The 12,227-nt window shown below is 35.3% G+C and overlaps 1 protein-coding gene across 6 annotated transcripts in view; it reads left to right on the plus strand.

The window, feature by feature from the left end:
• LOC117324372 (signal-induced proliferation-associated 1-like protein 2) overlaps positions 1-12,227 on the plus strand; it is a 77,343-nt gene that overhangs the window by 9,779 nt on the left and 55,337 nt on the right. For 4 of the 6 annotated variants that reach the window (XM_033880181.1, XM_033880185.1, XM_033880186.1 and 1 more), the window contains exon 2: positions 7,294-7,403. The exons of 1 other annotated variant lie outside the window; for it this stretch is intronic. The gene's annotated coding sequence lies outside the window, so the exon portion shown is untranslated. Of the gene's footprint in view, positions 1-7,293; positions 7,437-12,227 lie in introns of all 6 variants that reach the window. One more of the 6 variants, XM_033880183.1, reaches the window with a different exon arrangement.

The raw sequence follows: 12,227 nt of genomic DNA on the forward strand, positions 1-12,227 counted from the left end.
GTAGGCCTTACCTGTGTTTATTCCAGGTGAATCAAAATGCTTACGTATTCATTTTCAATTAAGTTTTCAATGTTTTGAACCCTTCTAATGCTTATTACACAATAAATAAAAAAATTACGATACTGTAAGCTACAATAACTTTTCTTAAAAACGTTTTCTATTTTACAACTATAATCACTCCCTTTGGCCTGGATTAAAGCATGTGAGGGCTCTACTCTCTAATGGGGTCTTACCTGGGGGAAAAAAACTGAATACCAAGAAAACCGACGTTGTCGGACAGACCCCCATACCTTTTCACATCTGATCGGGTATTGAACCCTTAATTATCATTATAGCAACTACCAACACAAAATTTTAAGCTTCCATGTTCATGTTGAAGCATCTCCTTGTAGTAGTTGGTGACTACCTCACTGAACAACATATGAGAGGCATGTCGCATGCCATCGAGAGCAATGAGAGTAAAGTGTTGCCCAAACACACAACCACAACAGCAAAGGCTGGTCTATTTCTCATCTTCCCAAGAAACACAAACCAAAAAGGATAGGGAGCAAACCAATTACTTCTGATCTTCACCTGAGGTTGGATGGCTGGCCCCTTTAACTAACTCAGCTACTAACAAATGCAGAAATGGGAAAATGTTTCGTTCAGCATAATCATTTGGTGATTGTTTAATTGTGGGTGGATCAGTTAAGTAGGATAGTTTTACCCCAGTAATTATAATGATAAAATATTGCCAGGTATTCAAATTGATTTGAACAAAGCTTTTATTAATAGATACAGCTGGATATTTTGGGCATTTACACTTTTATTGAAGAGTAAAAATATAGATACATCTATAATGTTCTGATTTCTTGCCAACATGTCAATTGTTTCTGAAGTGATGTGCGTCATTGGTATTCAGAACAAACAATGTTTACATGTTCTGGTTTGTAACACAGGGATTCATACGGAAGTTCATTAAGATTCTCTGTGTATGTAAAATACTGGCAGATATGAGCAAAAAACCTTAAGTATCGGAGTATATCATCAGGTAAACAGCGAAATACCGGTCTATTTTTAGAAGAACATGTGTAACTGGATAGAGGAACATGTGTTTCATCAGGTGGAGATTTATGTAAGCTATTTGATAATACAAAAGCAAGGGATTCTCGTTATTGATTTAACTAAGTCAATAATATTGATGCTTACCTGGTGCAATTTTTTGCTTTGAACACCCATTGACATAGGTGGGTTTTTTTCCCCCCCCATGTGTCCTAGCTGTCTTTTGAATAATTATTCATACATTAATGAAAGACAGGTGAGCAATACAGGAACCTCATGATCAATCAAACTCAAACATGCCCAGACATTCAGGTTAAAATTAATTATATTGAAAAAATATAGGAGTAAAAACAATTCTGATCTAAATCTTACTATGGAAATGATTCATGGTACTTGAATGTATATATATGATGTACTTCTATACATGAAGGATATCCTGGCATGTTCCGTTAAATAGCAGACTCGCTTCCTTCTTAAACTTCCTTGAAGGATGTGGGTGGACAATTCATAGATGATCATAATATAAATAATTGTGTGTTAATTCAGTTATCTATACATGCAAAATATGAAGTATATATTCTCCCCACACATAAATGGGGAAAGTCTACTTCATCATTGAGTGGTGTCCAATATCATACTAAGGCTTTGTTAATAGATGTATATTCAAATACTCCAGCATTGTAAAACCATACTTCATTGATTAGAGAAATACATATTGCATTCATTGTGTTTTTACAACGTTGTTAATGTATCCATTAGACAAAAGAAATCAGATGACATGACCAGGTGAGAAAAAGAAAGCTTATCACAAACCATTGGGTAAAAACCCAACCTCATCTATATCTGGACATAATGATCAACGGAAGAGGTCAAAGGTCGGAAGATATCTGACCTGATAGGATGATAAGAACAAAGCATTGCAGGTATATTGTAGAGCTGAGTCATTTCTAAACAAGAATTTGATCTTTGTGGAGATAAATCTATTAGACAATCAATATTTTGCCTGTTTTCCAACATAATCGACAAACAGGAAATGGCATATATCATTCGTTAATAAATAATTCAGACACAGTTCAATTATCATTATAGCAACTTCCAACAAACAATTTTAGCTTCCGTATTTTGCTGTTTGTCATGCTCATGAGAGCAGTTTGGGAATAAGATGATGGGTTCCAGAAATAACACAGGGGACAGTAAAAAACTGAATATAGAAAAGAAAGATGAATGATTAAATGGTTTGCAGTAGTTACATAATTGATCTTCATGTGCAATATATATATATATATATATATATATAGGAAACCTTGGAGAGTCCAGACTGAATTTGAGACAAATTTATTTGAACTACCGTATGAACTTTGGTATTTAATCTGTACAAATAAAGAAATAGAAATTAAATAAGGAAGTGCATGTCTGAACAAGAATTTTGTTTACAGGTTGATTGAACTCTCCTTTATTGAAAACCATGTACTTACTCACATATTGCTTTATTAAAGATTAAGACGCCCTAAAGATACAATATGACTATCAAGGACACGGTTTAAATCCCTTTTTACAAGCTGAGCGTTTACATCTCTGTGTTGTGGTTTTTACAGCAGATTTACTTGTGTCAAAGAAATAATTTATGAACTGTATTAAGCTGAAACATTTCAAACATGTAGATTCCCTCTAGTCCCTAATTGTGCATATATATGTATTCTAGAATGTCTGATCAGGAAGGCAAAATGGCCGACAGGCAGCCATCTTGGATTTTGAAATTTGAAGTTTGTTATCACTATATATAATTCTTAAGAAGTATTTATCATATTTTTATTTTTATTATCACAAAATCTTGTGAACAACAAATTTCAAAAGATTGTTTTCATATTAAAATTGCACAACAAAATATAAAGATAATTTTGTTTGATATCTTGTTCCTTAGGATACTTTCTTTTCGTGTTATAAGATAAAGAGTACTTTATATGAGGTTACATGTATCAATAAGGAGAACATCCAGTCTGTGATGTTATAAAGTTAAAGATCATTATCTGTAAAACAGCAGCTAACTGCTGTTGGAATCGGCTGACTAGTAAACAGATTGATATCTTACCCATATATAAACTGTCTGGCTCGACACTCCTGTTATATCAAAATCAAAGGTCAGATATTTATTACAAAACTGGGGAACTATGCCTGTAAGGCAACATTTAAAACATGCTTAAAGGGAAAAAAATATATTACATGCAGCTTTACTGTCATAGCTGCAATATAGAGATTCTCATGGTCTGGAACTTGTTTCAGGGGATAACCCCAGTGGATTTTGTTTGGGCTGGAACACATTTTTGGTATATAGACTTGGATTCCTTTAGGAGGTAGTCCAAATGCATGTTGTTTGAGCAGGAATTCATTTAGGGGATAGTCCCAATGTATTGTGGTTTGGAGCTGGAACTCGTTTAGGGGATAGCCCCAGTGTAATTTGTTTGGGCTGGAACTCGTTTAGGGGATAGCCCCAGTGTAATTTGTTTGGGCTGGAACTCGTTTAGGGGATAGCCCCAGTGTAATTTGTTTGGGCTGGAACTCGTTTAGGGGATAGCCCCAGTGTAATTTGTTTGGGCTGGAACTCGTTTAGGGGATAGCCCCAATGTATTGTGATTCCTTTAGGGGATAGCCCCAAAGCATTATGGTTGGAGGAACTCGTTTAGGGGATAGCCCCAATGTATTGTGATTCCTTTAGGGGATAGCCCCAAAGCATTATGGTTGGAGTGGAACTCCTTTAGGGGATAGCCCCAATGTATTTTGTTTGCAGTGGTACATGTTCATTATGCTATTTGAAATATTTTATTTCAGCTTTAGCTAGCAAAAACAAGAAACCTTTCTGGTTGTTTTTTTGTCAACATCTGAAATCTTGTCTGATAGTTACTACCATTGACCTTTTAGGTCTCACAAGTTCTGTTGTTCATGACATTGTCTCATTGCTGTCATTAACAGTTAGCATACAGACTTCATTTTGGTATGAGAAAGTAATAAATGAAGATTTATCACAAAGTGAGGTATACAGCCAAAACTGATCTTTTCATTGACCAGTGAAATGTCTTGTTACTTCTGTTTCCATTGACCAGTCAAATGCCTTGTTACTTCTGTTTTCATTGACCAGTCAAATGCCTTGTTATTTCTCCAATGATATAGAATGGTAATGTATAAACTGGTGGGAAAAGGATACAAACAAAAGGTTCAAAATGTTGTTTAAGTTCCATCCTAAGTCATGATAATTGTAATGTGACATTGATATTTAATCATGGGCTGATAATGCCAACGTAAGTGGACAAAGTTCTTAGCTGGTAATGCCAACTGGTCAATGCAATTTATGTTAAATTTGCCTTTGTCAAGTTGGCATTATCAGCCCATAACTGCCAACTGAAAGCAGTTCAATGCTTATATTTACCACTTGCAATTTGAAAAAAAAAAATCACAATTAATGGAATTCCAAGTTTCCATGCCATTCTCAGCTGTGAGCCTTTTAACAGCTCTACCATGTTGTGCAGCATAAAAACATAGTGCGTAAGATAATAGAAAACGATATAGGAATAATTAATGTAGTACTAATATTTGATGCATATGAACAGGTTACATTTATTAGATTTAATTTTCTACGGCAGAAGGTTTATTTTCCATTGGTTTATTTTGCTGGGCCGCAGATGTGTTACTGTTGTATTCATACACCAGTTGCAATTGGCAGTTATGAGTTGGTAACGCCCACCTACAGTTGGTAAGGTCATATAGTGGCAATGCCATGGAGTGGTAAATATTATATAATCAATGTGTTATTCATTTCTTATTCGCAGAATCAAAAGGAACATAAATATGGGACAATTAATCGTCCAATTTACAATTGATGACCAGTTTGTATGATAAAAGTAAAACAATTCTAGGCACAACATATATTTTTTGACATTGCAGATAGCTGTCCTTTAATTGCTGATTTCAGCTTCAACTCCTCATTTACAAAAAAGCAGTACGCTTAAATATTTAGTTTTAGGAAGATTGTAAGAAATAAATATTAGCCAGTAATTGTCTGGTTAGTTATCACTGTGATATGCCTGATTAGACCCTGAGATGGCTCTCCTTGGTTAGGACAAATATCATTCTAAATGTCATGGTCACTAGCATCTACATATATATCTATGGGACTTTTGTAATCATCAAAGAGCTAAATATATATATATATATATATATATAGTGACCAAGTAATTATTTATAATTTAGATAAAAAATACTGTTTGTAGCTCAGAAAAAGGTGCTGTATATATCCTATTACAGGAACAATTAGTGCTTCAACATCTAAGGTATTTCACAAGGTGTATCACTATGTCGACAGTATATGATGTCATCTCTTGACAGGAAACACTGACATTGAAGGGCAGTGACCCTAACAGTTCTATTATACTGGTTATTCCTCCGGAGATGGGGCTGATTGAGTGACAGGACATGACTGTGGTTTATTGGCTTTTGTGGCCATATGCTATCTGAGGGAGGGTCTGGTGGGTGTAGTTCAGGGTAGGATGTAGAGGAATGAGGGTCTTAACAGGTCAAGACAAGCGGCCAATGGAGGGCAAGAATTCTGAAGGGTATATATATATAACAGGAGGGGACAGGTCATTAGCTGAAAGGCCATAATAGCAGACATAAAACTCATTAAATGAATAAATTGATTAATTGGGGACAGTCTGGAGGAAGAACTGGCTGTATGAAAGCTGCTGCAGGAAAATTCTTGTGTATGAGTGTGGCACATTTAAGGGATCTAGCTATATATAGAGGATAGGAGGACATGGGCAAGTTTAAGTTCTTGAGGGGGACAGTCTGAGGGGAGGGCTCTATTAAAACTCACCTGGAAGGGCAGATGGAGAAAGACATGTTGAAGGGCAAATGTTTGAAGTATGGTTTGGAGATAGTTGGTTTAAACATATTTTATTTGCCTTTGATTGGTTCATAATTACAAATAGGATTGGGGCACAAGTTCTAAAACTGGAGATAGTTGTAGGGTATTGGTGATATCACGATCTAATGAAAAAATGAGTTTATAGATTGGCCTTTGATAATGAAGCTTTAGGGATGGAATGCAAGTGGGGTGACCAAAACAGTAAATTATATATTGGTTAAAGTAAACTGGGCAGATACACATATGGAGCAGAAATCATATCAGCCGTGAAGCAAAAAGATATGTGTGGGATCCATTATCAGATTCAAATTTCTACTTTTAAAAATCTAAATTTAACTATTTTACGTTTTATCTGAAAATTTTGAATAGAAAATCAGGGATTGTAGGAAGGTTTTCCTGTTGATGAGGGTGACAATGGTTTCTCTTCTGTTCTTCAGAAGACCGATTTAGAGATAAATAGATAGTTACCACAACTAAAGGTCATCACTGGCTGAGTGCATGCCTGTTTTAATATTTGTTGTGAATACCTGATCCTCATATAGCTACTGGTATGTACTGCTTCTCCTTGTAGGGGTTGATAAATTTATACATTGTGACAGGTGGGACACTTCCAGACACTGTTAAATGACACTCTAGGCCAGACAGAGTATTAACTGGTGAGAGGAAAAAAATTAGTGCTACCACAGGGGCTAATATGAAAAATATGCATTTTTGACTTTTTGCACTGTGACATGAAACAAATGATTCACATTTTGCATGTACAATAGGTCCTGAGGGACCACAATTTTCTTTATAGGGAGCTAGGTCAGGACCTCACCTCCCCTTCTAGATCTGCCAATTTATGCTAATACAGGACAAGTATATGTGAAGTATAGAAACAGGACAGGTACTACATGTATAAATCCAGGCCAGCTTTATTTAACATAGGAGAGGGGTTTCCACCTCGGTTGGTATGCATGCTTATATTACAATATGTAGCTGACAGAGGAACATGAAACCCAATATGTGAAAGGTGTGGATGGCTTTTAAACCATGCAACCAAAGATCTGTCTGTACACTGGGCCATCTGCCATTCGATGGCCGAGAGGAATCTGGCATTGTTCAGTGCAAATTACATACAGTGATCTTCCACCTTGGTTATATAAAATTCAGACTGCAACTTATTAAATGTATATCGAGTTTAATCCAGGCTCAATTGTGGATCTCCTCTATGAATACCGAGTGTATCAGTGTATATTATTTCCCCGGCATTGTTCCACACCAGGAAGGACCTCTCTGTGTAAGCATCAAATCCCTTTACAATTGACATCTGTTTTTTTGTTTTTTTTCATTCGCAGGTCATGGAAAATATTGTTAACAGATGCCAGGGTGTGTGAGATGATAATATAACCCAATCTGACATTGTGTTGATGGGGTCACAGTGAAGATCAACTGGGCACACAAAGAGGTGAGGCTAGCCGACCCAAGCTGTTTATAAATAGTATGTGGTTAACTTTTTTGATGTATGGGTATCATCTATGTAACTGTTTATAAGTATATGTGGTCAACTTTTCCAGGTAGGGGTACCGTTAAACACATGGTTCTCAACACCCCGTATTAAGTACAGACACAATGTTTTGTATTGTAAAAGAATTTTGATGTGAAAGTGCATTGCTGTAGTCACTGGTGTATCAAGGAAACTATAATATCTGGTCAGAATGAACATCACATATCATCACATCGATTTGGAATTAGCTATCGCACACCTTCCATGTAATACTGGTGAGTCAGGCCCAAATTGTTTTCATACCATGTTGTGACCTGTCATTCATTCATGGTAGGGGACTATCAGGTACATTCTGTGTTCTAAATATGGAGGACAGAAATAGGCCAGTTAGGGCAGCCATTGGAGTGTGACCATAGCCAGTCTCTTTGATGCATGGTTCATCGAGAATTGTTCATTATTTTAACTGCTGTTGCTAATTTCTTACTTCCTCTCGTTGGGATCTCGATTGTAAAGTGTTTAAAATTACCTGATTTTGTTGAGTATCTATAATCTATACCTATATTTATTTGTAATATATTTTGGGAGATATGTCACTGTTTACATTTAAATTTACATATATGGAAATCAGTTTACATGGGTGTAAAGTTCGTTTACAATTGCCGGTACAAAGATTAAAGATTAAATGAAATGGCTAGTATGTATGGAATTCAAATTTACAAATGCAGTTCATTTCATTGTAGACTGCGGTTCTAGTAGCACAGAGTCAGTGAATCGTTACATGAAACGATGTCAGGTCATGTTACATTTCTGTGGCTGAAACATATTACAAAAATGCTGAAAGAGATGTAAATGGATTCAAGTTACGGCTTTGAATGTTTTTGTTTGGATAAACAAAACTGAGTCAACTTCTTATTTTGAATACTACGAAAACAAATAAGACTGACTGTCTTCCTCGGAGGCCTTTGTCATGACCGTTGAACATAAAGCTAGATTGAAATTCCCATAGAAACTAGCTACAGTATAAAGCATTTTAATTAACAAAAGTTCATTGACATTAAGATCTATTGGAACATATTGAAATAAATTCATTCCTACTCAAGTGTATATACATGTATATGTAGACTGTGGCCCATATCTTTCTCAAAACACATCTGTCAAAAGTCCTCAAACTTACAACTGTGAAAAATGTTTATAGCCTATGTTATCATCTATCGCAGCCAGTCCCAAACAATTTTTAAAGAAAGAAAAAAGTTGTTTTTAAAGATGTTTGTCAGATGAGGAATTTTGGAAAGTCATAACAAATATGTTATAACATATTTGAAAACATTCTTGGAATGTGGATGGTAAAGTGAAGGAAGTCTCCTTTACTGATATTACTGATATATGTTTTCTTGGCATTTAGGGAATTTGGAGATGTTAGTGATTGGAATGTGGGGGAAGTTAGGGATAAGAAGGATTATGTAATAACAGACAAGAGGACTATAGAACACTCGGGGCAAATCAAGATCTATTTGATGGTTGGTCTGGACAAGTCTTTCTTATTGCTAATGATAATGTTTATCTAATATTTTAAACCAACAACATAATTAACTGAGAGTGCTGTTTTGGATTATTTTGACAGACGATGAAGAATGGTGGAAGTTTATGTCCAAACTGTTTAGTGTTGCTGCCATGTTTATCCAAAGAACATTTTGAAATAGCAACAGTGTATGTACTGTCCGTCATGGAAGTGTGTCATTTTTTATGCCCAACTAAAAATTGAGTGTCATTTTGTGTCGCTGAACAAACTGACTTGGGGATGAGAGCTGTCAAATATACCATTATACTTCTATGAAGTGTCCTATTACAACAACTGAAATGTCCAGCATGTCATATACATGTACATGATATATGAATGACATGATGATGTCACCACAGAAAAGACATTACAAGTCAAAAATATCTTCAAATGCAAGATATTCTTAAATCATCTTATGCAGAAATGGGGGCTTGTTTCAGACCTATTTATCATCTTATGCTGAAAGGGGACCAGTTTTAGGCCTACTGATCATCTTATGCTGAAAGGGGACCAGTTTTAGGCCTACTGATCATTTTATACTGAAATAAGGACTTTGTTTAGACCTACTGATCATCTTAAAAGTCTTATGCTGAAATGGGGACTTGTTTCAGACCTGCTTAAAGAGATGGTACTGATGTATTGATAATCTCACTGTGTTATAAACAAATTAACTTTTCTATATCTGTAGAAGAGTATCATCCAATTGTCCTACTGGTACAGCCCTCTGATAATAATGTCTCTCCTGGATAGAAACTGACCAAGCTGTACTCTTATGATAGTTGTACCAACCCCAGAGTTATCAATGGCAATGAATCTAAGTAGAGACACTTTCCACATAACTTTCCAGATGATCCATACAGGGCCATATCAATCTGTATAAGATGTTTAGAATTCTACAAGTCTGTGCCGATAACCAATGAATCAAAGATATGTTTGGAGTTAAAACCGTTCCCAAGACTGTGAGACCAATGTAAGAAATGTTTTTGGCTCAAATCCCAAAAAGTTTGCGTTATGTTTTAGAAATCCTCCCGAGATTCATCCTACATACATTCAATGTGTATTTCTGGGGTTTGTAAGGATGCTGAATATGATTCAGGTTTAAGGTATTGATGATAAAACCATTCGTCCCCTACCAGTGTTTTTAGTTGTGTGGTGTTGAAGTAATGATCTTGGAACTCTCCTGTGTTGTGTAAACAAAACTGCAGACCACAATAGCGTTTAGATTACGTTGTGTACATTCCTTTATTGTTAAGGCAAAGTCAGAAAATACCAACTCTAAATGAATATCTTACTTTGATTAGAAAAAAAAAGTTTATACTAAATAATCTCAAGCTTACTGTAAAAGTTGTTTTTTCAGAGTGTTTTTTATTTGGGGAAATCATAAAAAATGTACATTAATCATTTTGGTTTAGGTTTACTCAAATTTTAGTGCCCTTACAAAATTTTGACAGATTAGCTTAAAGATGAATTGGTGCACTAATAATACTTCAATAGAAAATTTTAATTTAACATCTAAATCATGATTTAGCAGAAGGCCATCACCGCAAAAATTGCTAAAAATAAGATAACCGCGAAAAATATGTACATTTACAGTATCTTGAAAATAAAACCAGTGGAGATAGAGAAAGCTATTGTCAGTTTCATTGCAATAAAATAATTTCCATAATTTTTAGGAAAAATCGATAAATATGTTTCAAAGGATGATATAAAGGTGATGTAAGAGTATGTGTGAAGTCGGAACATAAAGCCATGGGTGTTATGATCACAGTATACTTACAGTTCCACTTCAGGAACCAATAGAATAAATACCTCACATCCTGGTTATAATTTTGTTTCTATTTATGGCATCTTTTGAACTACTGCTGGATGGTTCAGTTGGAACCGAGGAAAATTGTTGAGTTGGAAAACCACATGCATGTATGATACCCAAAAATCAATCATAAATTAATTGTCATGTAGTTTAACATGGAGATGGCATTAATTGAAGTATATCTGAAGGCTATATAGTACGAGGTAAGTACTAGATACAACAATAATCTGTCTTAGTGACAGGTGAACCAGTACTTTCGTATGTCATTTATCATTGACCTACAAAACCTAATATCAGGAGAAAATGTATATAAACTGTAAGTAAAAACTTTTATATACTAAGATCAGGTAGAGTGCACATACATCAACATATGGTAAATTTTTGACCATTGATCATAGATTGATGATTTATGGGTTTAGCATGATAGATCTTCCCTGTGGAGATTAGAACAGATGATGACATCAGTACCAAATTATGATAAATTCTCCAGGTGTATAAGGACCTAGGTACAGGTACCTCTGCCACTTTTATTTCTGGGGTGGCAACAGTTTGGCCACTAATTTGTAAACATGAGCTTATAAGGTGTTGGACAAAGACCTGCTGAAATTCTTGTAAATGATGGTTAAAATCGTCATGTATATCCAAACACTCCATTCCTAATAAGACAGCTATATGGTTGTATTCCTTTGCTATATTTTGCCATTTATTAGCCTGGACTCTACAAATTACACAGTGGTGGGGGAGGTACTAAAATGGCTGGCACCTCTAGATCTGTGTTCAATGCATTCTCCTTTATGACTTAATCTAAGGAACTACCATACTTTATCACGAGGGGTTGGGGTTCAGAGCTGCATATACCAGTAAATAAAACTAATAGAAAAGCTGGAGTAGCAAAACAACATGATTAAGTAATTTTCAATTTGTGTCTTTTTGCCTGTGGTCAACTATAAAAATTATCCTACTGGAAATGGAGTGTGGGTGTTGTTTGTGATTCCTGATTGTAATCTTTCCAAGCAGAAGCAATGAAATCAGTGCTTGCTATATATAGGGGTCAGTTTCCAGTGATTTCTGTGTCTCAGGGCTAATATATCAATGTTTATACAAGCTGTTATATTGTAAACAACAGAATTAGGTTGACAATAAAAGTTTGTTACACATCATTAAATTCAGTAGAAACATGTAACCGAATTTATAACACCATGTAAACACTAAAAATCAGAGACCAAGACATATTCTGTTTAACCTTCAAATTGGCTTTTGAATGTCAGGCACACACCTTCAGATGTGCCAAACAGATTCGAGAACAATCCTCCGGATATTTATCAACAGCTAGACTGGTAGGTAGTGTTGATTGTGTGGACTAAAGCTTTATACTTTTTACCTGTATAATGAGGCTTCAACACAAAGACTAATATAC

Source organism: Pecten maximus, chromosome 3 (assembly GCF_902652985.1).
Source record: "Pecten maximus chromosome 3, xPecMax1.1, whole genome shotgun sequence".
NCBI lineage: Eukaryota > Metazoa > Mollusca > Bivalvia > Pectinida > Pectinidae > Pecten > Pecten maximus.